Source organism: Rattus norvegicus, unplaced genomic scaffold (genome assembly GCF_021556685.1).
Source record: "Rattus norvegicus strain SHRSP/BbbUtx unplaced genomic scaffold, alternate assembly SHRSP_T2T unassigned-0000063, whole genome shotgun sequence".
NCBI classification, from domain to species: Eukaryota; Metazoa; Chordata; class Mammalia; order Rodentia; family Muridae; genus Rattus; species Rattus norvegicus.
In genome coordinates, this window is record NW_028238803.1 from 30,470 (window position 1) to 52,443 (window position 21,974).

Below are 21,974 nucleotides of genomic sequence, written 5' to 3' on the forward strand. Positions count from 1 at the left end.
GGAAAGAGTAAAAGAGTTGAAGATGCTGAGCCTGAAGAATTTGTGGTAGAAAAAGTACTGAACCATTGTGTAGTGAACTATTTCGTGAAGTGGAAGGGGTTTACAGATGCCGATAATACTTGGGTACCAGGAGAAAATTTAGATTGTCCAGAATTAATTGAAGCACTTCTTCATTCTCGAAAAGCTGGTAAAGAAAACGATTGTCCAAAAAGGAAATCTTTATCTGATAGTGAATCCGATGAGAGCAAATCGAAGAAGAGAGATGCTGCTGACAAGCAAAGGAGGCGAATATGAAGTGGCCTCAGATTGTCATCGCCTTCTATGAGGAGTGGCTGATTTGGCATTCTTGTACCGAAATGAAGTACAATAATTGTTTGCATATATAAATACACAATATTATATATATGTATATAAAATATATATATATATATATATATATATATATATATATATATATATATATATGAATGATCTGGATCTTGGGTTTTGAATTACTAGTGTGGATCAAAGAGCATCCTGATGAAAATCAAGTCTGATATGCTAGTTTTGAAAGCATTGGCAGTAGTTGGGGATTTTTGGTTTTCGTTCTGCGTCAAAAGGCACTGACTCCTTTGAGCGAGTGAGAGCTCTCTGTAGTTGCTTCCTGTAACAGTAGAGTACTTGACACCATGTTGTATTTCCTCGGCTTGAAGAACAGCTTTTCTTAAACACTGGGGAGATTTTACAGTCATGACTCAAGTCAGAACTTATTTTTAACTGGGACACAGAAGGACCATTCTGGTGTGTGTGTGTGTGTGTGTGTGTGTGTGTGTGTGTGTGTGCGCGGGCGCGTTTGTTTGTACGCAGTGTATGCATAAAACACTTACATAACCTGTCTGTTTTAGCTTGCTTTTAATACTCAAAAGAGCTGAACGTGAAAACACAGGTTGATGAGAGGCCATCAGCCTGACCATTTTCCTGATACCATAACCTTTCGGATTAAGCAGAGTCTGTAATGTATTGGATAGTTTAAAAGCAAGCCCATCAGAATTGATGTATTATCAAATAAATACAGTAGTTTATTTTCATACCAACTCCACCTTCAGAAAACGGAATTAAACGAAGTAGTAGCTTGATTTAACAACAAGACTTGGCCTAGTGTGGTGGTGTGCACCTTTAATGCCAGAACTCTAGAGGCAGGTGGAGCTGTGATTTAAGAGGCCAGCTGATCTACAGAGGCAGGTCCGAGTCAGCTGTTCCGTGTAAAGTTTCCTCTGGTTGAAACATTCCTTTGTAGGAAGTTAAAATCTGTACTAAAAGGTTATGATTCATGGAATCTGTTTGATGTGGAAGTAGAATCATGGTTAGAGCTGAGGTTGGCCATTAAGTCCTGCTGTGGTTTAGTCCCTGGAAGCTCTGGTTGGTTGGTGTTGTTGTTCATATGGGGTCTCAAGTCCCTTCAAGCTCTTTTAGTCCTTTCTCTGATTTCTTCAACTGGGGTCCTGCGCTCAGTTCACTGGTTTGTTGCTCGCATTCACCTATGTATCTGCCGTATTCTGGCTGTGTCAATGAATAGTTTTATATTCCTTAAAAAAATGTCAGAAGAGCCTACAGCCATACCACCCGGAACGCGCCCGATCTCGTCTGATCTCGGAAGCTAAGCAGGGTCGGGCATGCTTAGTACGTGGATGGGAGACCACCTGGGATACCGGGTGCTGTAGGCTTTTGGGGGTTGGGGATTTAACTCAGTGGTAGAGCTCTTGCCAGGCAATCAAAATCAGGAGCTCAGGAGCTCAGGAGCTCAGGAGCTCAGGAGCTCAGGAGCTCAGGAGCTCAGGAGCTCAGGAGCTCAGGAGCTCAGGAGCTCAGGAGCTCAGGAGCTCAGGAGCTCAGGAGCTCAGGAGCTCAGGAGCTCAGGAGCTCAGGAGCTCAGGAGCTCAGGAGCTCAGGAGCTCAGGAGCTCAGGAGCTCAGGAGCTCAGGAGCTCAGGAGCTCAGGAGCTCAGGAGCTCAGGAGCTCAGGAGCTCAGGAGCTCAGGAGCTCAGGAGCTCAGGAGCTCAGGAGCTCAGGAGCTCAGGAGCTCAGGAGCTCAGGAGCTCAGGAGCTCAGGAGCTCAGGAGCTCAGGAGCTCAGGAGCTCAGGAGCTCAGGAGCTCAGGAGCTCAGGAGCTCAGGAGCTCAGGAGCTCAGGAGCTCAGGAGCTCAGGAGCTCAGGAGCTCAGGAGCTCAGGAGCTCAGGAGCTCAGGAGCTCAGGAGCTCAGGAGCTCAGGAGCTCAGGAGCTCAGGAGCTCAGGAGCTCAGGAGCTCAGGAGCTCAGGAGCTCAGGAGCTCAGGAGCTCAGGAGCTCAGGAGCTCAGGAGCTCAGGAGCTCAGGAGCTCAGGAGCTCAGGAGCTCAGGAGCTCAGGAGCTCAGGAGCTCAGGAGCTCAGGAGCTCAGGAGCTCAGGAGCTCAGGAGCTCAGGAGCTCAGGAGCTCAGGAGCTCAGGAGCTCAGGAGCTCAGGAGCTCAGGAGCTCAGGAGCTCAGGAGCTCAGGAGCTCAGGAGCTCAGGAGCTCAGGAGCTCAGGAGCTCAGGAGCTCAGGAGCTCAGGAGCTCAGGAGCTCAGGAGCTCAGGAGCTCAGGAGCTCAGGAGCTCAGGAGCTCAGGAGCTCAGGAGCTCAGGAGCTCAGGAGCTCAGGAGCTCAGGAGCTCAGGAGCTCAGGAGCTCAGGAGCTCAGGAGCTCAGGAGCTCAGGAGCTCAGGAGCTCAGGAGCTCAGGAGCTCAGGAGCTCAGGAGCTCAGGAGCTCAGGAGCTCAGGAGCTCAGGAGCTCAGGAGCTCAGGAGCTCAGGAGCTCAGGAGCTCAGGAGCTCAGGAGCTCAGGAGCTCAGGAGCTCAGGAGCTCAGGAGCTCAGGAGCTCAGGAGCTCAGGAGCTCAGGAGCTCAGGAGCTCAGGAGCTCAGGAGCTCAGGAGCTCAGGAGCTCAGGAGCTCAGGAGCTCAGGAGCTCAGGAGCTCAGGAGCTCAGGAGCTCAGGAGCTCAGGAGGAGATTTCAGGACAGCAGGGATACACAGTGAGACCATGTGCGTAACAAACCAACAGAAACCAAAACAACAAAGCAACCTTAAAAAACCCATCCCAAACCAAACCAAACCACACCAACAAACAGAAATAGACTTTACAACTTTTTTAAAAAAGATGTATTTCTTATATATAAGTACACTGTAGCTGTCTTCAGACACACCAGAAGAGGGCATCAGATCTCACTACAGATGGCTGTGAGACACCATGTCGTTGCTGGGATTTGAACTCAGAACCTCTGGAAGAGCAGTCAGTGCTCTTAACCACTAAGCCATCCTTCCAGCCCGACTTCACAACTTTTATTTTGCCTTTTTTTTTCCTTCCCCAGAGCTAAGCATCGAACCCAGGGCCTTGTGCTTGCTAGGCATGTGCCCTACGACTGAGTTAAATCCCCAACCCTAAAAATAGACTTTAAAAATGTCAGAGGAACCCCTCCTCTAGGATGTGCCTGAGCTGAATCACATAGGCGGGAGACTCTGCAGAATCCGCGGCCCTGAGCATCTGAGCGCGCTTCAAGTCTCCGATTAAATTTTAAAAATGGCCTCCAATAAAACTACATTGCAAAAATTGGGAAAAAAAAAACAGAATGGAAAGAGTAAAAGAGTTGAAGATGCTGAGCCTGAAGAATTTGTGGTAGAAAAAGTACTGAACCATTGTGTAGTGAACTATTTCGTGAAGTGGAAGGGGTTTACAGATGCCGATAATACTTGGGTACCAGGAGAAAATTTAGATTGTCCAGAATTAATTGAAGCACTTCTTCATTCTCGAAAAGCTGGTAAAGAAAACGATTGTCCAAAAAGGAAATCTTTATCTGATAGTGAATCCGATGAGAGCAAATCGAAGAAGAGAGATGCTGCTGACAAGCAAAGGAGGCGAATATGAAGTGGCCTCAGATTGTCATCGCCTTCTATGAGGAGTGGCTGATTTGGCATTCTTGTACCGAAATGAAGTACAATAATTGTTTGCATATATAAATACACAATATTATATATATGTATATAAAATATATATATATATATATATATATATATATATATATATATATATATGAATGATCTGGATCTTGGGTTTTGAATTACTAGTGTGGATCAAAGAGCATCCTGATGAAAATCAAGTCTGATATGCTAGTTTTGAAAGCATTGGCAGTAGTTGGGAGATTTTTGGTTTTCGTTCTGCGTCAAAAGGCACTGACTCCTTTGAGCGAGTGAGAGCTCTCTGTAGTTGCTTCCTGTAACAGTAGAGTACTTGACACCATGTTGTATTTCCTCGGCTTGAAGAACAGCTTTTCTTAAACACTGGGGAGATTTTACAGTCATGACTCAAGTCAGAACTTATTTTTAACTGGGACACAGAAGGACCATTCTGGTGTGTGTGTGTGTGTGTGTGTGTGTGTGTGTGTGTGCGCGGGCGCGTTTGTTTGTACGCAGTGTATGCATAAAACACTTACATAACCTGTCTGTTTTAGCTTGCTTTTAATACTCAAAAGAGCTGAACGTGAAAACACAGGTTGATGAGAGGCCATCAGCCTGACCATTTTCCTGATACCATAACCTTTCGGATTAAGCAGAGTCTGTAATGTATTGGATAGTTTAAAAGCAAGCCCATCAGAATTGATGTATTATCAAATAAATACAGTAGTTTATTTTCATACCAACTCCACCTTCAGAAAACGGAATTAAACGAAGTAGTAGCTTGATTTAACAACAAGACTTGGCCTAGTGTGGTGGTGTGCACCTTTAATGCCAGAACTCTAGAGGCAGGTGGAGCTGTGATTTAAGAGGCCAGCTGATCTACAGAGGCAGGTCCGAGTCAGCTGTTCCGTGTAAAGTTTCCTCTGGTTGAAACATTCCTTTGTAGGAAGTTAAAATCTGTACTAAAAGGTTATGATTCATGGAATCTGTTTGATGTGGAAGTAGAATCATGGTTAGAGCTGAGGTTGGCCATTAAGTCCTGCTGTGGTTTAGTCCCTGGAAGCTCTGGTTGGTTGGTGTTGTTGTTCATATGGGGTCTCAAGTCCCTTCAAGCTCTTTTAGTCCTTTCTCTGATTTCTTCAACTGGGGTCCTGCGCTCAGTTCACTGGTTTGTTGCTCGCATTCACCTATGTATCTGCCGTATTCTGGCTGTGTCAATGAATAGTTTTATATTCCTTAAAAAAATGTCAGAAGAGCCTACAGCCATACCACCCGGAACGCGCCCGATCTCGTCTGATCTCGGAAGCTAAGCAGGGTCGGGCATGCTTAGTACGTGGATGGGAGACCACCTGGGATACCGGGTGCTGTAGGCTTTTGGGGGTTGGGGATTTAACTCAGTGGTAGAGCTCTTGCCAGGCAATCAAAATCAGGAGCTCAGGAGCTCAGGAGCTCAGGAGCTCAGGAGCTCAGGAGCTCAGGAGCTCAGGAGCTCAGGAGCTCAGGAGCTCAGGAGCTCAGGAGCTCAGGAGCTCAGGAGCTCAGGAGCTCAGGAGCTCAGGAGCTCAGGAGCTCAGGAGCTCAGGAGCTCAGGAGCTCAGGAGCTCAGGAGCTCAGGAGCTCAGGAGCTCAGGAGCTCAGGAGCTCAGGAGCTCAGGAGCTCAGGAGCTCAGGAGCTCAGGAGCTCAGGAGCTCAGGAGCTCAGGAGCTCAGGAGCTCAGGAGCTCAGGAGCTCAGGAGCTCAGGAGCTCAGGAGCTCAGGAGCTCAGGAGCTCAGGAGCTCAGGAGCTCAGGAGCTCAGGAGCTCAGGAGCTCAGGAGCTCAGGAGCTCAGGAGCTCAGGAGCTCAGGAGCTCAGGAGCTCAGGAGCTCAGGAGCTCAGGAGCTCAGGAGCTCAGGAGCTCAGGAGCTCAGGAGCTCAGGAGCTCAGGAGCTCAGGAGCTCAGGAGCTCAGGAGCTCAGGAGCTCAGGAGCTCAGGAGCTCAGGAGCTCAGGAGCTCAGGAGCTCAGGAGCTCAGGAGCTCAGGAGCTCAGGAGCTCAGGAGCTCAGGAGCTCAGGAGCTCAGGAGCTCAGGAGCTCAGGAGCTCAGGAGCTCAGGAGCTCAGGAGCTCAGGAGCTCAGGAGCTCAGGAGCTCAGGAGCTCAGGAGCTCAGGAGCTCAGGAGCTCAGGAGCTCAGGAGCTCAGGAGCTCAGGAGCTCAGGAGCTCAGGAGCTCAGGAGCTCAGGAGCTCAGGAGCTCAGGAGCTCAGGAGCTCAGGAGCTCAGGAGCTCAGGAGCTCAGGAGCTCAGGAGCTCAGGAGCTCAGGAGCTCAGGAGCTCAGGAGCTCAGGAGCTCAGGAGCTCAGGAGCTCAGGAGCTCAGGAGCTCAGGAGCTCAGGAGCTCAGGAGCTCAGGAGCTCAGGAGCTCAGGAGCTCAGGAGCTCAGGAGCTCAGGAGCTCAGGAGCTCAGGAGCTCAGGAGCTCAGGAGCTCAGGAGCTCAGGAGCTCAGGAGCTCAGGAGCTCAGGAGCTCAGGAGCTCAGGAGCTCAGGAGCTCAGGAGCTCAGGAGCTCAGGAGCTCAGGAGCTCAGGAGCTCAGGAGCTCAGGAGCTCAGGAGCTCAGGAGCTCAGGAGCTCAGGAGCTCAGGAGCTCAGGAGCTCAGGAGCTCAGGAGCTCAGGAGCTCAGGAGCTCAGGAGCTCAGGAGCTCAGGAGCTCAGGAGCTCAGGAGCTCAGGAGCTCAGGAGCTCAGGAGCTCAGGAGCTCAGGAGCTCAGGAGCTCAGGAGCTCAGGAGCTCAGGAGCTCAGGAGCTCAGGAGCTCAGGAGCTCAGGAGCTCAGGAGCTCAGGAGCTCAGGAGCTCAGGAGCTCAGGAGCTCAGGAGCTCAGGAGCTCAGGAGCTCAGGAGCTCAGGAGCTCAGGAGCTCAGGAGCTCAGGAGCTCAGGAGCTCAGGAGCTCAGGAGCTCAGGAGCTCAGGAGCTCAGGAGCTCAGGAGCTCAGGAGGAGATTTCAGGACAGCAGGGATACACAGTGAGACCATGTGCGTAACAAACCAACAGAAACCAAAACAACAAAGCAACCTTAAAAAACCCATCCCAAACCAAACCAAACCACACCAACAAACAGAAATAGACTTTACAACTTTTTTAAAAAAGATGTATTTCTTATATATAAGTACACTGTAGCTGTCTTCAGACACACCAGAAGAGGGCATCAGATCTCACTACAGATGGCTGTGAGACACCATGTCGTTGCTGGGATTTGAACTCAGAACCTCTGGAAGAGCAGTCAGTGCTCTTAACCACTAAGCCATCCTTCCAGCCCGACTTCACAACTTTTATTTTGCCTTTTTTTTTCCTTCCCCAGAGCTAAGCATCGAACCCAGGGCCTTGTGCTTGCTAGGCATGTGCCCTACGACTGAGTTAAATCCCCAACCCTAAAAATAGACTTTAAAAATGTCAGAGGAACCCCTCCTCTAGGATGTGCCTGAGCTGAATCACATAGGCGGGAGACTCTGCAGAATCCGCGGCCCTGAGCATCTGAGCGCGCTTCAAGTCTCCGATTAAATTTTAAAAATGGCCTCCAATAAAACTACATTGCAAAAATTGGGAAAAAAAAAAACAGAATGGAAAGAGTAAAAGAGTTGAAGATGCTGAGCCTGAAGAATTTGTGGTAGAAAAAGTACTGAACCATTGTGTAGTGAACTATTTCGTGAAGTGGAAGGGGTTTACAGATGCCGATAATACTTGGGTACCAGGAGAAAATTTAGATTGTCCAGAATTAATTGAAGCACTTCTTCATTCTCGAAAAGCTGGTAAAGAAAACGATTGTCCAAAAAGGAAATCTTTATCTGATAGTGAATCCGATGAGAGCAAATCGAAGAAGAGAGATGCTGCTGACAAGCAAAGGAGGCGAATATGAAGTGGCCTCAGATTGTCATCGCCTTCTATGAGGAGTGGCTGATTTGGCATTCTTGTACCGAAATGAAGTACAATAATTGTTTGCATATATAAATACACAATATTATATATGTATATAAAATATATATATATATATATATATATATATATATATATATATATGAATGATCTGGATCTTGGGTTTTGAATTACTAGTGTGGATCAAAGAGCATCCTGATGAAAATCAAGTCTGATATGCTAGTTTTGAAAGCATTGGCAGTAGTTGGGGATTTTTGGTTTTCGTTCTGCGTCAAAAGGCACTGACTCCTTTGAGCGAGTGAGAGCTCTCTGTAGTTGCTTCCTGTAACAGTAGAGTACTTGACACCATGTTGTATTTCCTCGGCTTGAAGAACAGCTTTTCTTAAACACTGGGGAGATTTTACAGTCATGACTCAAGTCAGAACTTATTTTTAACTGGGACACAGAAGGACCATTCTGGTGTGTGTGTGTGTGTGTGTGTGTGTGTGTGTGTGTGTGCGCGGGCGCGTTTGTTTGTACGCAGTGTATGCATAAAACACTTACATAACCTGTCTGTTTTAGCTTGCTTTTAATACTCAAAAGAGCTGAACGTGAAAACACAGGTTGATGAGAGGCCATCAGCCTGACCATTTTCCTGATACCATAACCTTTCGGATTAAGCAGAGTCTGTAATGTATTGGATAGTTTAAAAGCAAGCCCATCAGAATTGATGTATTATCAAATAAATACAGTAGTTTATTTTCATACCAACTCCACCTTCAGAAAACGGAATTAAACGAAGTAGTAGCTTGATTTAACAACAAGACTTGGCCTAGTGTGGTGGTGTGCACCTTTAATGCCAGAACTCTAGAGGCAGGTGGAGCTGTGATTTAAGAGGCCAGCTGATCTACAGAGGCAGGTCCGAGTCAGCTGTTCCGTGTAAAGTTTCCTCTGGTTGAAACATTCCTTTGTAGGAAGTTAAAATCTGTACTAAAAGGTTATGATTCATGGAATCTGTTTGATGTGGAAGTAGAATCATGGTTAGAGCTGAGGTTGGCCATTAAGTCCTGCTGTGGTTTAGTCCCTGGAAGCTCTGGTTGGTTGGTGTTGTTGTTCATATGGGGTCTCAAGTCCCTTCAAGCTCTTTTAGTCCTTTCTCTGATTTCTTCAACTGGGGTCCTGCGCTCAGTTCACTGGTTTGTTGCTCGCATTCACCTATGTATCTGCCGTATTCTGGCTGTGTCAATGAATAGTTTTATATTCCTTAAAAAAATGTCAGAAGAGCCTACAGCCATACCACCCGGAACGCGCCCGATCTCGTCTGATCTCGGAAGCTAAGCAGGGTCGGGCATGCTTAGTACGTGGATGGGAGACCACCTGGGATACCGGGTGCTGTAGGCTTTTGGGGGTTGGGGATTTAACTCAGTGGTAGAGCTCTTGCCAGGCAATCAAAATCAGGAGCTCAGGAGCTCAGGAGCTCAGGAGCTCAGGAGCTCAGGAGCTCAGGAGCTCAGGAGCTCAGGAGCTCAGGAGCTCAGGAGCTCAGGAGCTCAGGAGCTCAGGAGCTCAGGAGCTCAGGAGCTCAGGAGCTCAGGAGCACAGGAGCTCAGGAGCTCAGGAGCTCAGGAGCTCAGGAGCTCAGGAGCTCAGGAGGAGATTTCAGGACAGCAGGGATACACAGTGAGACCATGTGCGTAACAAACCAACAGAAACCAAAACAACAAAGCAACCTTAAAAAACCCATCCCAAACCAAACCAAACCACACCAACAAACAGAAATAGACTTTACAACTTTTTTAAAAAAGATGTATTTCTTATATATAAGTACACTGTAGCTGTCTTCAGACACACCAGAAGAGGGCATCAGATCTCACTACAGATGGCTGTGAGACACCATGTCGTTGCTGGGATTTGAACTCAGAACCTCTGGAAGAGCAGTCAGTGCTCTTAACCACTAAGCCATCCTTCCAGCCCGACTTCACAACTTTTATTTTGCCTTTTTTTTTCCTTCCCCAGAGCTAAGCATCGAACCCAGGGCCTTGTGCTTGCTAGGCATGTGCCCTACGACTGAGTTAAATCCCCAACCCTAAAAATAGACTTTAAAAATGTCAGAGGAACCCCTCCTCTAGGATGTGCCTGAGCTGAATCACATAGGCGGGAGACTCTGCAGAATCCGCGGCCCTGAGCATCTGAGCGCGCTTCAAGTCTCCGATTAAATTTTAAAAATGGCCTCCAATAAAACTACATTGCAAAAATTGGGAAAAAAAAAAACAGAATGGAAAGAGTAAAAGAGTTGAAGATGCTGAGCCTGAAGAATTTGTGGTAGAAAAAGTACTGAACCATTGTGTAGTGAACTATTTCGTGAAGTGGAAGGGGTTTACAGATGCCGATAATACTTGGGTACCAGGAGAAAATTTAGATTGTCCAGAATTAATTGAAGCACTTCTTCATTCTCGAAAAGCTGGTAAAGAAAACGATTGTCCAAAAAGGAAATCTTTATCTGATAGTGAATCCGATGAGAGCAAATCGAAGAAGAGAGATGCTGCTGACAAGCAAAGGAGGCGAATATGAAGTGGCCTCAGATTGTCATCGCCTTCTATGAGGAGTGGCTGATTTGGCATTCTTGTACCGAAATGAAGTACAATAATTGTTTGCATATATAAATACACAATATTATATATATGTATATAAAATATATATATATATATATATATATATGAATGATCTGGATCTTGGGTTTTGAATTACTAGTGTGGATCAAAGAGCATCCTGATGAAAATCAAGTCTGATATGCTAGTTTTGAAAGCATTGGCAGTAGTTGGGGATTTTTGGTTTTCGTTCTGCGTCAAAAGGCACTGACTCCTTTGAGCGAGTGAGAGCTCTCTGTAGTTGCTTCCTGTAACAGTAGAGTACTTGACACCATGTTGTATTTCCTCGGCTTGAAGAACAGCTTTTCTTAAACACTGGGGAGATTTTACAGTCATGACTCAAGTCAGAACTTATTTTTAACTGGGACACAGAAGGACCATTCTGGTGTGTGTGTGTGTGTGTGTGTGTGTGTGTGTGTGTGTGTGCGCGGGCGCGTTTGTTTGTACGCAGTGTATGCATAAAACACTTACATAACCTGTCTGTTTTAGCTTGCTTTTAATACTCAAAAGAGCTGAACGTGAAAACACAGGTTGATGAGAGGCCATCAGCCTGACCATTTTCCTGATACCATAACCTTTCGGATTAAGCAGAGTCTGTAATGTATTGGATAGTTTAAAAGCAAGCCCATCAGAATTGATGTATTATCAAATAAATACAGTAGTTTATTTTCATACCAACTCCACCTTCAGAAAACGGAATTAAACGAAGTAGTAGCTTGATTTAACAACAAGACTTGGCCTAGTGTGGTGGTGTGCACCTTTAATGCCAGAACTCTAGAGGCAGGTGGAGCTGTGATTTAAGAGGCCAGCTGATCTACAGAGGCAGGTCCGAGTCAGCTGTTCCGTGTAAAGTTTCCTCTGGTTGAAACATTCCTTTGTAGGAAGTTAAAATCTGTACTAAAAGGTTATGATTCATGGAATCTGTTTGATGTGGAAGTAGAATCATGGTTAGAGCTGAGGTTGGCCATTAAGTCCTGCTGTGGTTTAGTCCCTGGAAGCTCTGGTTGGTTGGTGTTGTTGTTCATATGGGGTCTCAAGTCCCTTCAAGCTCTTTTAGTCCTTTCTCTGATTTCTTCAACTGGGGTCCTGCGCTCAGTTCACTGGTTTGTTGCTCGCATTCACCTATGTATCTGCCGTATTCTGGCTGTGTCAATGAATAGTTTTATATTCCTTAAAAAAATGTCAGAAGAGCCTACAGCCATACCACCCGGAACGCGCCCGATCTCGTCTGATCTCGGAAGCTAAGCAGGGTCGGGCATGCTTAGTACGTGGATGGGAGACCACCTGGGATACCGGGTGCTGTAGGCTTTTGGGGGTTGGGGATTTAACTCAGTGGTAGAGCTCTTGCCAGGCAATCAAAATCAGGAGCTCAGGAGCTCAGGAGCTCAGGAGCTCAGGAGCTCAGGAGCTCAGGAGCTCAGGAGCTCAGGAGCTCAGGAGCTCAGGAGCTCAGGAGCTCAGGAGCTCAGGAGCTCAGGAGCTCAGGAGCTCAGGAGCTCAGGAGCTCAGGAGCTCAGGAGCTCAGGAGCTCAGGAGCTCAGGAGCTCAGGAGCTCAGGAGCTCAGGAGCTCAGGAGCTCAGGAGCTCAGGAGCTCAGGAGCTCAGGAGCTCAGGAGCTCAGGAGCTCAGGAGCTCAGGAGCTCAGGAGCTCAGGAGCTCAGGAGCTCAGGAGCTCAGGAGCTCAGGAGCTCAGGAGCTCAGGAGCTCAGGAGCTCAGGAGCTCAGGAGCTCAGGAGCTCAGGAGCTCAGGAGCTCAGGAGCTCAGGAGCTCAGGAGCTCAGGAGCTCAGGAGCTCAGGAGCTCAGGAGCTCAGGAGCTCAGGAGCTCAGGAGCTCAGGAGCTCAGGAGCTCAGGAGCTCAGGAGCTCAGGAGCTCAGGAGCTCAGGAGCTCAGGAGCTCAGGAGCTCAGGAGCTCAGGAGCTCAGGAGCTCAGGAGCTCAGGAGCTCAGGAGCTCAGGAGCTCAGGAGCTCAGGAGCTCAGGAGCTCAGGAGCTCAGGAGCTCAGGAGCTCAGGAGCTCAGGAGCTCAGGAGCTCAGGAGCTCAGGAGCTCAGGAGCTCAGGAGCTCAGGAGCTCAGGAGCTCAGGAGCTCAGGAGCTCAGGAGCTCAGGAGCTCAGGAGCTCAGGAGCTCAGGAGCTCAGGAGCTCAGGAGCTCAGGAGCTCAGGAGCTCAGGAGCTCAGGAGCTCAGGAGCTCAGGAGCTCAGGAGCTCAGGAGCTCAGGAGCTCAGGAGCTCAGGAGCTCAGGAGCTCAGGAGCTCAGGAGCTCAGGAGCTCAGGAGCTCAGGAGCTCAGGAGCTCAGGAGCTCAGGAGCTCAGGAGCTCAGGAGCTCAGGAGCTCAGGAGCTCAGGAGCTCAGGAGCTCAGGAGCTCAGGAGCTCAGGAGCTCAGGAGCTCAGGAGCTCAGGAGCTCAGGAGCTCAGGAGCTCAGGAGCTCAGGAGCTCAGGAGCTCAGGAGCTCAGGAGCTCAGGAGCTCAGGAGCTCAGGAGCTCAGGAGCTCAGGAGCTCAGGAGCTCAGGAGCTCAGGAGCTCAGGAGCTCAGGAGCTCAGGAGCTCAGGAGCTCAGGAGCTCAGGAGCTCAGGAGCTCAGGAGCTCAGGAGCTCAGGAGCTCAGGAGCTCAGGAGCTCAGGAGCTCAGGAGCTCAGGAGCTCAGGAGCTCAGGAGCTCAGGAGCTCAGGAGCTCAGGAGCTCAGGAGCTCAGGAGCTCAGGAGCTCAGGAGCTCAGGAGCTCAGGAGCTCAGGAGCTCAGGAGCTCAGGAGCTCAGGAGCTCAGGAGCTCAGGAGCTCAGGAGCTCAGGAGCTCAGGAGCTCAGGAGCTCAGGAGCTCAGGAGCTCAGGAGCTCAGGAGCTCAGGAGCTCAGGAGCTCAGGAGCTCAGGAGCTCAGGAGCTCAGGAGCTCAGGAGCTCAGGAGCTCAGGAGCTCAGGAGCTCAGGAGCTCAGGAGCTCAGGAGCTCAGGAGCTCAGGAGCTCAGGAGCTCAGGAGCTCAGGAGCTCAGGAGCTCAGGAGCTCAGGAGCTCAGGAGCTCAGGAGCTCAGGAGCTCAGGAGCTCAGGAGCTCAGGAGCTCAGGAGCTCAGGAGCTCAGGAGCTCAGGAGCTCAGGAGCTCAGGAGCTCAGGAGGAGATTTCAGGACAGCAGGGATACACAGTGAGACCATGTGCGTAACAAACCAACAGAAACCAAAACAACAAAGCAACCTTAAAAAACCCATCCCAAACCAAACCAAACCACACCAACAAACAGAAATAGACTTTACAACTTTTTTAAAAAAGATGTATTTCTTATATATAAGTACACTGTAGCTGTCTTCAGACACACCAGAAGAGGGCATCAGATCTCACTACAGATGGCTGTGAGACACCATGTCGTTGCTGGGATTTGAACTCAGAACCTCTGGAAGAGCAGTCAGTGCTCTTAACCACTAAGCCATCCTTCCAGCCCGACTTCACAACTTTTATTTTGCCTTTTTTTTTCCTTCCCCAGAGCTAAGCATCGAACCCAGGGCCTTGTGCTTGCTAGGCATGTGCCCTACGACTGAGTTAAATCCCCAACCCTAAAAATAGACTTTAAAAATGTCAGAGGAACCCCTCCTCTAGGATGTGCCTGAGCTGAATCACATAGGCGGGAGACTCTGCAGAATCCGCGGCCCTGAGCATCTGAGCGCGCTTCAAGTCTCCGATTAAATTTTAAAAATGGCCTCCAATAAAACTACATTGCAAAAATTGGGAAAAAAAAAAACAGAATGGAAAGAGTAAAAGAGTTGAAGATGCTGAGCCTGAAGAATTTGTGGTAGAAAAAGTACTGAACCATTGTGTAGTGAACTATTTCGTGAAGTGGAAGGGGTTTACAGATGCCGATAATACTTGGGTACCAGGAGAAAATTTAGATTGTCCAGAATTAATTGAAGCACTTCTTCATTCTCGAAAAGCTGGTAAAGAAAACGATTGTCCAAAAAGGAAATCTTTATCTGATAGTGAATCCGATGAGAGCAAATCGAAGAAGAGAGATGCTGCTGACAAGCAAAGGAGGCGAATATGAAGTGGCCTCAGATTGTCATCGCCTTCTATGAGGAGTGGCTGATTTGGCATTCTTGTACCGAAATGAAGTACAATAATTGTTTGCATATATAAATACACAATATTATATATATGTATATAAAATATATATATATATATATATATATATGAATGATCTGGATCTTGGGTTTTGAATTACTAGTGTGGATCAAAGAGCATCCTGATGAAAATCAAGTCTGATATGCTAGTTTTGAAAGCATTGGCAGTAGTTGGGGATTTTTGGTTTTCGTTCTGCGTCAAAAGGCACTGACTCCTTTGAGCGAGTGAGAGCTCTCTGTAGTTGCTTCCTGTAACAGTAGAGTACTTGACACCATGTTGTATTTCCTCGGCTTGAAGAACAGCTTTTCTTAAACACTGGGGAGATTTTACAGTCATGACTCAAGTCAGAACTTATTTTTAACTGGGACACAGAAGGACCATTCTGGTGTGTGTGTGTGTGTGTGTGTGTGTGTGTGTGTGTGTGTGCGCGGGCGCGTTTGTTTGTACGCAGTGTATGCATAAAACACTTACATAACCTGTCTGTTTTAGCTTGCTTTTAATACTCAAAAGAGCTGAACGTGAAAACACAGGTTGATGAGAGGCCATCAGCCTGACCATTTTCCTGATACCATAACCTTTCGGATTAAGCAGAGTCTGTAATGTATTGGATAGTTTAAAAGCAAGCCCATCAGAATTGATGTATTATCAAATAAATACAGTAGTTTATTTTCATACCAACTCCACCTTCAGAAAACGGAATTAAACGAAGTAGTAGCTTGATTTAACAACAAGACTTGGCCTAGTGTGGTGGTGTGCACCTTTAATGCCAGAACTCTAGAGGCAGGTGGAGCTGTGATTTAAGAGGCCAGCTGATCTACAGAGGCAGGTCCGAGTCAGCTGTTCCGTGTAAAGTTTCCTCTGGTTGAAACATTCCTTTGTAGGAAGTTAAAATCTGTACTAAAAGGTTATGATTCATGGAATCTGTTTGATGTGGAAGTAGAATCATGGTTAGAGCTGAGGTTGGCCATTAAGTCCTGCTGTGGTTTAGTCCCTGGAAGCTCTGGTTGGTTGGTGTTGTTGTTCATATGGGGTCTCAAGTCCCTTCAAGCTCTTTTAGTCCTTTCTCTGATTTCTTCAACTGGGGTCCTGCGCTCAGTTCACTGGTTTGTTGCTCGCATTCACCTATGTATCTGCCGTATTCTGGCTGTGTCAATGAATAGTTTTATATTCCTTAAAAAAATGTCAGAAGAGCCTACAGCCATACCACCCGGAACGCGCCCGATCTCGTCTGATCTCGGAAGCTAAGCAGGGTCGGGCATGCTTAGTACGTGGATGGGAGACCACCTGGGATACCGGGTGCTGTAGGCTTTTGGGGGTTGGGGATTTAACTCAGTGGTAGAGCTCTTGCCAGGCAATCAAAATCAGGAGCTCAGGAGCTCAGGAGCTCAGGAGCTCAGGAGCTCAGGAGCTCAGGAGCTCAGGAGCTCAGGAGCTCAGGAGCTCAGGAGCTCAGGAGCTCAGGAGCTCAGGAGCTCAGGAGCTCAGGAGCTCAGGAGCTCAGGAGCTCAGGAGCTCAGGAGCTCAGGAGCTCAGGAGCTCAGGAGCTCAGGAGCTCAGGAGCTCAGGAGCTCAGGAGCTCAGGAGCTCAGGAGCTCAGGAGCTCAGGAGCTCAGGAGCTCAGGAGCTCAGGAGCTCAGGAGCTCAGGAGCTCAGGAGCTCAGGAGCTCAGGAGCTCAGGAGCTCAGGAGCTCAGGAGCTCAGGAGCTCAGGAGCTCAGGAGCTCAGGAGCTCAGGAGCTCAGGAGCTCAGGAGCTCAGGAGCTCAGGAGCTCAGGAGCTCAGGAGCTCAGGAGCTCAGGAGCTCAGGAGCTCAGGAGCTCAGGAGCTCAGGAGCTCAGGAGCTCTCAGGAGCTCAGGAGCTCAGGAGCTCAGGAGCTCAGGAGCTCAGGAGCTCAGGAGCTCAGGAGCTCAGGAGCTCAGGAGCTCAGGAGCTCAGGAGCTCAGGAGCTCAGGAGCTCAGGAGCTCAGGAGCTCAGGAGCTCAGGAGCTCAGGAGCTCAGGAGCTCAGGAGCTCAGGAGCTCAGGAGCTCAGGAGCTCAGGAGCTCAGGAGCTCAGGAGCTCAGGAGCTCAGGAGCTCAGGAGCTCAGGAGCTCAGGAGCTCAGGAGCTCAGGAGCTCAGGAGCTCAGGAGCTCAGGAGCTCAGGAGCTCAGGAGCTCAGGAGCTCAGGAGCTCAGGAGCTCAGGAGCTCAGGAGCTCAGGAGCTCAGGAGCTCAGGAGCTCAGGAGCTCAGGAGCTCAGGAGCTCAGGAGCTCAGGAGCTCAGGAGCTCAGGAGCTCAGGAGCTCAGGAGCTCAGGAGCTCAGGAGCTCAGGAGCTCAGGAGCTCAGGAGCTCAGGAGCTCAGGAGCTCAGGAGCTCAGGAGCTCAGGAGCTCAGGAGCTCAGGAGCTCAGGAGCTCAGGAGCTCAGGAGCTCAGGAGCTCAGGAGCAGGAGCTCAGGAGCTCAGGAGCTCAGGAGCTCAGGAGCTCAGGAGCTCAGGAGCTCAGGAGCTCAGGAGCTCAGGAGCTCAGGAGCTCAGGAGCTCAGGAGCTCAGGAGCTCAGGAGCTCAGGAGCTCAGGAGCTCAGGAGCTCAGGAGCTCAGGAGCTCAGGAGCTCAGGAGCTCAGGAGCTCAGGAGCTCAGGAGCTCAGGAGCTCAGGAGCTCAGGAGCTCAGGAGCTCAGGAGCTCAGGAGCTCAGGAGCTCAGGAGCTCAGGAGCTCAGGAGCTCAGGAGCTCAGGAGCTCAGGAGCTCAGGAGCTCAGGAGCTCAGGAGCTCAGGAGCTCAGGAGCTCAGGAGCTCAGGAGCTCAGGAGCTCAGGAGCTCAGGAGCTCAGGAGCTCAGGAGCTCAGGAGCTCAGGAGCTCAGGAGCTCAGGAGCTCAGGAGCTCAGGAGCTCAGGAGCTCAGGAGCTCAGGAGCTCAGGAGCTCAGGAGCTCAGGAGCTCAGGAGCTCAGGAGCTCAGGAGCTCAGGAGCTCAGGAGCTCAGGAGCTCAGGAGCTCAGGAGCTCAGGAGCTCAGGAGCTCAGGAGCTCAGGAGCTCAGGAGCTCAGGAGCTCAGGAGCTCAGGAGCTCAGGAGCTCAGGAGCTCAGGAGCTCAGGAGCTCAGGAGCTCAGGAGCTCAGGAGCTCAGGAGCTCAGGAGCTCAGGAGCTCAGGAGCTCAGGAGCTCAGGAGCTCAGGAGCTCAGGAGCTCAGGAGCTCAGGAGCTCAGGAGCTCAGGAGCTCAGGAGCTCAGGAGCTCAGGAGCTCAGGAGCTCAGGAGCTCAGGAGCTCAGGAGCTCAGGAGCTCAGGAGCTCAGGAGCTCAGGAGCTCAGGAGCTCAGGAGCTCAGGAGCTCAGGAGCTCAGGAGCTCAGGAGCTCAGGAGCTCAGGAGCTCAGGAGCTCAGGAGCTCAGGAGCTCAGGAGCTCAGGAGCTCAGGAGCTCAGGAGCTCAGGAGCTCAGGAGCTCAGGAGCTCAGGAGCTCAGGAGCTCAGGAGCTCAGGAGCTCAGGAGCTCAGGAGCTCAGGAGCTCAGGAGCTCAGGAGCTCAGGAGCTCAGGAGCTCAGGAGCTCAGGAGCTCAGGAGCTCAGGAGCTCAGGAGCTCAGGAGCTCAGGAGCTCAGGAGCTCAGGAGCTCAGGAGCTCAGGAGCTCAGGAGCTCAGGAGCTCAGGAGCTCAGGAGCTCAGGAGCTCAGGAGCTCAGGAGCTCAGGAGCTCAGGAGCTCAGGAGCTCAGGAGCTCAGGAGCTCAGGAGCTCAGGAGCTCAGGAGCTCAGGAGCTCAGGAGCTCAGGAGCTCAGGAGCTCAGGAGCTCAGGAGCTCAGGAGCTCAGGAGCTCAGGAGCTCAGGAGCTCAGGAGCTCAGGAGCTCAGGAGCTCAGGAGCTCAGGAGCTCAGGAGCTCAGGAGCTCAGGAGCTCAGGAGCTCAGGAGCTCAGGAGCTCAGGAGCTCAGGAGCTCAGGAGCTCAGGAGCTCAGGAGCTCAGGAGCTCAGGAGCTCAGGAGCTCAGGAGCTCAGGAGCTCAGGAGCTCAGGAGCTCAGGAGCTCAGGAGCTCAGGAGCTCAGGAGCTCAGGAGCTCAGGAGCTCAGGAGCTCAGGAGGAGATTTCAGGACAGCAGGGATACACAGTGAGACCATGTGCGTAACAAACCAACAGAAACCAAAACAACAAAGCAACCTTAAAAAACCCATCCCAAACCAAACCAAACCACACCAACAAACAGAAATAGACTTTACAACTTTTTTAAAAAAGATGTATTTCTTATATATAAGTACACTGTAGCTGTCTTCAGACACACCAGAAGAGGGCATCAGATCTCACTACAGATGGCTGTGAGACACCATGTCGTTGCTGGGATTTGAACTCAGAACCTCTGGAAGAGCAGTCAGTGCTCTTAACCACTAAGCCATCCTTCCAGCCCGACTTCACAACTTTTATTTTGCCTTTTTTTTTCCTTCCCCAGAGCTAAGCATCGAACCCAGGGCCTTGTGCTTGCTAGGCATGTGCCCTACGACTGAGTTAAATCCCCAACCCTAAAAATAGACTTTAAAAATGTCAGAGGAACCCCTCCTCTAGGATGTGCCTGAGCTGAATCACATAGGCGGGAGACTCTGCAGAATCCGCGGCCCTGAGCATCTGAGCGCGCTTCAAGTCTCCGATTAAATTTTAAAAATGGCCTCCAATAAAACTACATTGCAAAAATTGGGAAAAAAAAAACAGAATGGAAAGAGTAAAAGAGTTGAAGATGCTGAGCCTGAAGAATTTGTGGTAGAAAAAGTACTGAACCATTGTGTAGTGAACTATTTCGTGAAGTGGAAGGGGTTTACAGATGCCGATAATACTTGGGTACCAGGAGAAAATTTAGATTGTCCAGAATTAATTGAAGCACTTCTTCATTCTCGAAAAGCTGGTAAAGAAAACGATTGTCCAAAAAGGAAATCTTTATCTGATAGTGAATCCGATGAGAGCAAATCGAAGAAGAGAGATGCTGCTGACAAGCAAAGGAGGCGAATATGAAGTGGCCTCAGATTGTCATCGCCTTCTATGAGGAGTGGCTGATTTGGCATTCTTGTACCGAAATGAAGTACAATAATTGTTTGCATATATAAATACACAATATTATATATATGTATATAAAATATATATATATATATATATATATATATATATATATATATATATGAATGATCTGGATCTTGGGTTTTGAATTACTAGTGTGGATCAAAGAGCATCCTGATGAAAATCAAGTCTGATATGCTAGTTTTGAAAGCATTGGCAGTAGTTGGGAGATTTTTGGTTTTCGTTCTGCGTCAAAAGGCACTGACTCCTTTGAGCGAGTGAGAGCTCTCTGTAGTTGCTTCCTGTAACAGTAGAGTACTTGACACCATGTTGTATTTCCTCGGCTTGAAGAACAGCTTTTCTTAAACACTGGGGAGATTTTACAGTCATGACTCAAGTCAGAACTTATTTTTAACTGGGACACAGAAGGACCATTCTGGTGTGTGTGTGTGTGTGTGTGTGTGTGTGTGTGTGTGTGCGCGGGCGCGTTTGTTTGTACGCAGTGTATGCATAAAACACTTACATAACCTGTCTGTTTTAGCTTGCTTTTAATACTCAAAAGAGCTGAACGTGAAAACACAGGTTGATGAGAGGCCATCAGCCTGACCATTTTCCTGATACCATAACCTTTCGGATTAAGCAGAGTCTGTAATGTATTGGATAGTTTAAAAGCAAGCCCATCAGAATTGATGTATTATCAAATAAATACAGTAGTTTATTTTCATACCAACTCCACCTTCAGAAAACGGAATTAAACGAAGTAGTAGCTTGATTTAACAACAAGACTTGGCCTAGTGTGGTGGTGTGCACCTTTAATGCCAGAACTCTAGAGGCAGGTGGAGCTGTGATTTAAGAGGCCAGCTGATCTACAGAGGCAGGTCCGAGTCAGCTGTTCCGTGTAAAGTTTCCTCTGGTTGAAACATTCCTTTGTAGGAAGTTAAAATCTGTACTAAAAGGTTATGATTCATGGAATCTGTTTGATGTGGAAGTAGAATCATGGTTAGAGCTGAGGTTGGCCATTAAGTCCTGCTGTGGTTTAGTCCCTGGAAGCTCTGGTTGGTTGGTGTTGTTGTTCATATGGGGTCTCAAGTCCCTTCAAGCTCTTTTAGTCCTTTCTCTGATTTCTTCAACTGGGGTCCTGCGCTCAGTTCACTGGTTTGTTGCTCGCATTCACCTATGTATCTGCCGTATTCTGGCTGTGTCAATGAATAGTTTTATATTCCTTAAAAAAATGTCAGAAGAGCCTACAGCCATACCACCCGAAACGCGCCCGATCTCGTCTGATCTCGGAAGCTAAGCAGGGTCGGGCATGCTTAGTACGTGGATGGGAGACCACCTGGGATACCGGGTGCTGTAGGCTTTTGGGGGTTGGGGATTTAACTCAGTGGTAGAGCTCTTGCCAGGCAATCAAAATCAGGAGCTCAGGAGCTCAGGAGCTCAGGAGCTCAGGAGCTCAGGAGCTCAGGAGCTCAGGAGCTCAGGAGCTCAGGAGCTCAGGAGCTCAGGAGCTCAGGAGCTCAGGAGCTCAGGAGCTCAGGAGCTCAGGAGCTCAGGAGCTCAGGAGCTCAGGAGCTCAGGAGCTCAGGAGCTCAGGAGCTCAGGAGCTCAGGAGCTCAGGAGCTCAGGAGCTCAGGAGCTCAGGAGCTCAGGAGCTCAGGAGCTCAGGAGCTCAGGAGCTCAGGAGCTCAGGAGCTCAGGAGCTCAGGAGCTCAGGAGCTCAGGAGCTCAGGAGCTCAGGAGCTCAGGAGCTCAGGAGCTCAGGAGCTCAGGAGCTCAGGAGCTCAGGAGCTCAGGAGCTCAGGAGCTCAGGAGCTCAGGAGCTCAGGAGCTCAGGAGCTCAGGAGCTCAGGAGCTCAGGAGCTCAGGAGCTCAGGAGCTCAGGAGCTCAGGAGCTCAGGAGCTCAGGAGCTCAGGAGCTCAGGAGCTCAGGAGCTCAGGAGCTCAGGAGCTCAGGAGCTCAGGAGCTCAGGAGCTCAGGAGCTCAGGAGCTCAGGAGCTCAGGAGCTCAGGAGCTCAGGAGCTCAGGAGCTCAGGAGCTCAGGAGCTCAGGAGCTCAGGAGCTCAGGAGCTCAGGAGCTCAGGAGCTCAGGAGCTCAGGAGCTCAGGAGCTCAGGAGCTCAGGAGCTCAGGAGCTCAGGAGCTCAGGAGCTCAGGAGCTCAGGAGCTCAGGAGGAGATTTCAGGACAGCAGGGATACACAGTGAGACCATGTGCGTAACAAACCAACAGAAACCAAAACAACAAAGCAACCTTAAAAAACCCATCCCAAACCAAACCAAACCACACCAACAAACAGAAATAGACTTTACAACTTTTTTAAAAAAGATGTATTTCTTATATATAAGTACACTGTAGCT

At 49.3% G+C, this 21,974-nt stretch overlaps 11 pseudogenes; all 11 read left to right on the forward strand.

Moving 5' to 3' along the window:
- Positions 1-1,585: 1,585 nt before the first annotated feature.
- Positions 1,586-1,703, forward strand: LOC147997716 (5S ribosomal RNA; annotated as a pseudogene).
- Positions 1,704-3,575: 1,872 nt separating this feature from the next.
- Positions 3,576-4,012, forward strand: LOC147997717 (chromobox protein homolog 3 pseudogene; annotated as a pseudogene).
- Positions 4,013-5,204: 1,192 nt separating this feature from the next.
- LOC147997718 (5S ribosomal RNA) lies at positions 5,205-5,322 on the forward strand (annotated as a pseudogene).
- A 2,176-nt stretch (positions 5,323-7,498) lies between these two features.
- On the forward strand, positions 7,499-7,936 carry LOC147997719 (chromobox protein homolog 3 pseudogene; annotated as a pseudogene).
- Positions 7,937-9,123: 1,187 nt separating this feature from the next.
- Positions 9,124-9,241, forward strand: LOC147997720 (5S ribosomal RNA; annotated as a pseudogene).
- Positions 9,242-10,065: 824 nt separating this feature from the next.
- On the forward strand, positions 10,066-10,503 carry LOC147997721 (chromobox protein homolog 3 pseudogene; annotated as a pseudogene).
- Positions 10,504-11,678: 1,175 nt separating this feature from the next.
- On the forward strand, positions 11,679-11,796 carry LOC147997722 (5S ribosomal RNA; annotated as a pseudogene).
- Positions 11,797-14,180: 2,384 nt separating this feature from the next.
- LOC147997723 (chromobox protein homolog 3 pseudogene) lies at positions 14,181-14,618 on the forward strand (annotated as a pseudogene).
- Positions 14,619-15,793: 1,175 nt separating this feature from the next.
- On the forward strand, positions 15,794-15,911 carry LOC147997724 (5S ribosomal RNA; annotated as a pseudogene).
- A 3,320-nt stretch (positions 15,912-19,231) lies between these two features.
- On the forward strand, positions 19,232-19,668 carry LOC147997725 (chromobox protein homolog 3 pseudogene; annotated as a pseudogene).
- Positions 19,669-20,860: 1,192 nt separating this feature from the next.
- Positions 20,861-20,978, forward strand: LOC147997726 (5S ribosomal RNA; annotated as a pseudogene).
- The last annotated feature ends 996 nt before the right edge of the window (positions 20,979-21,974 follow it).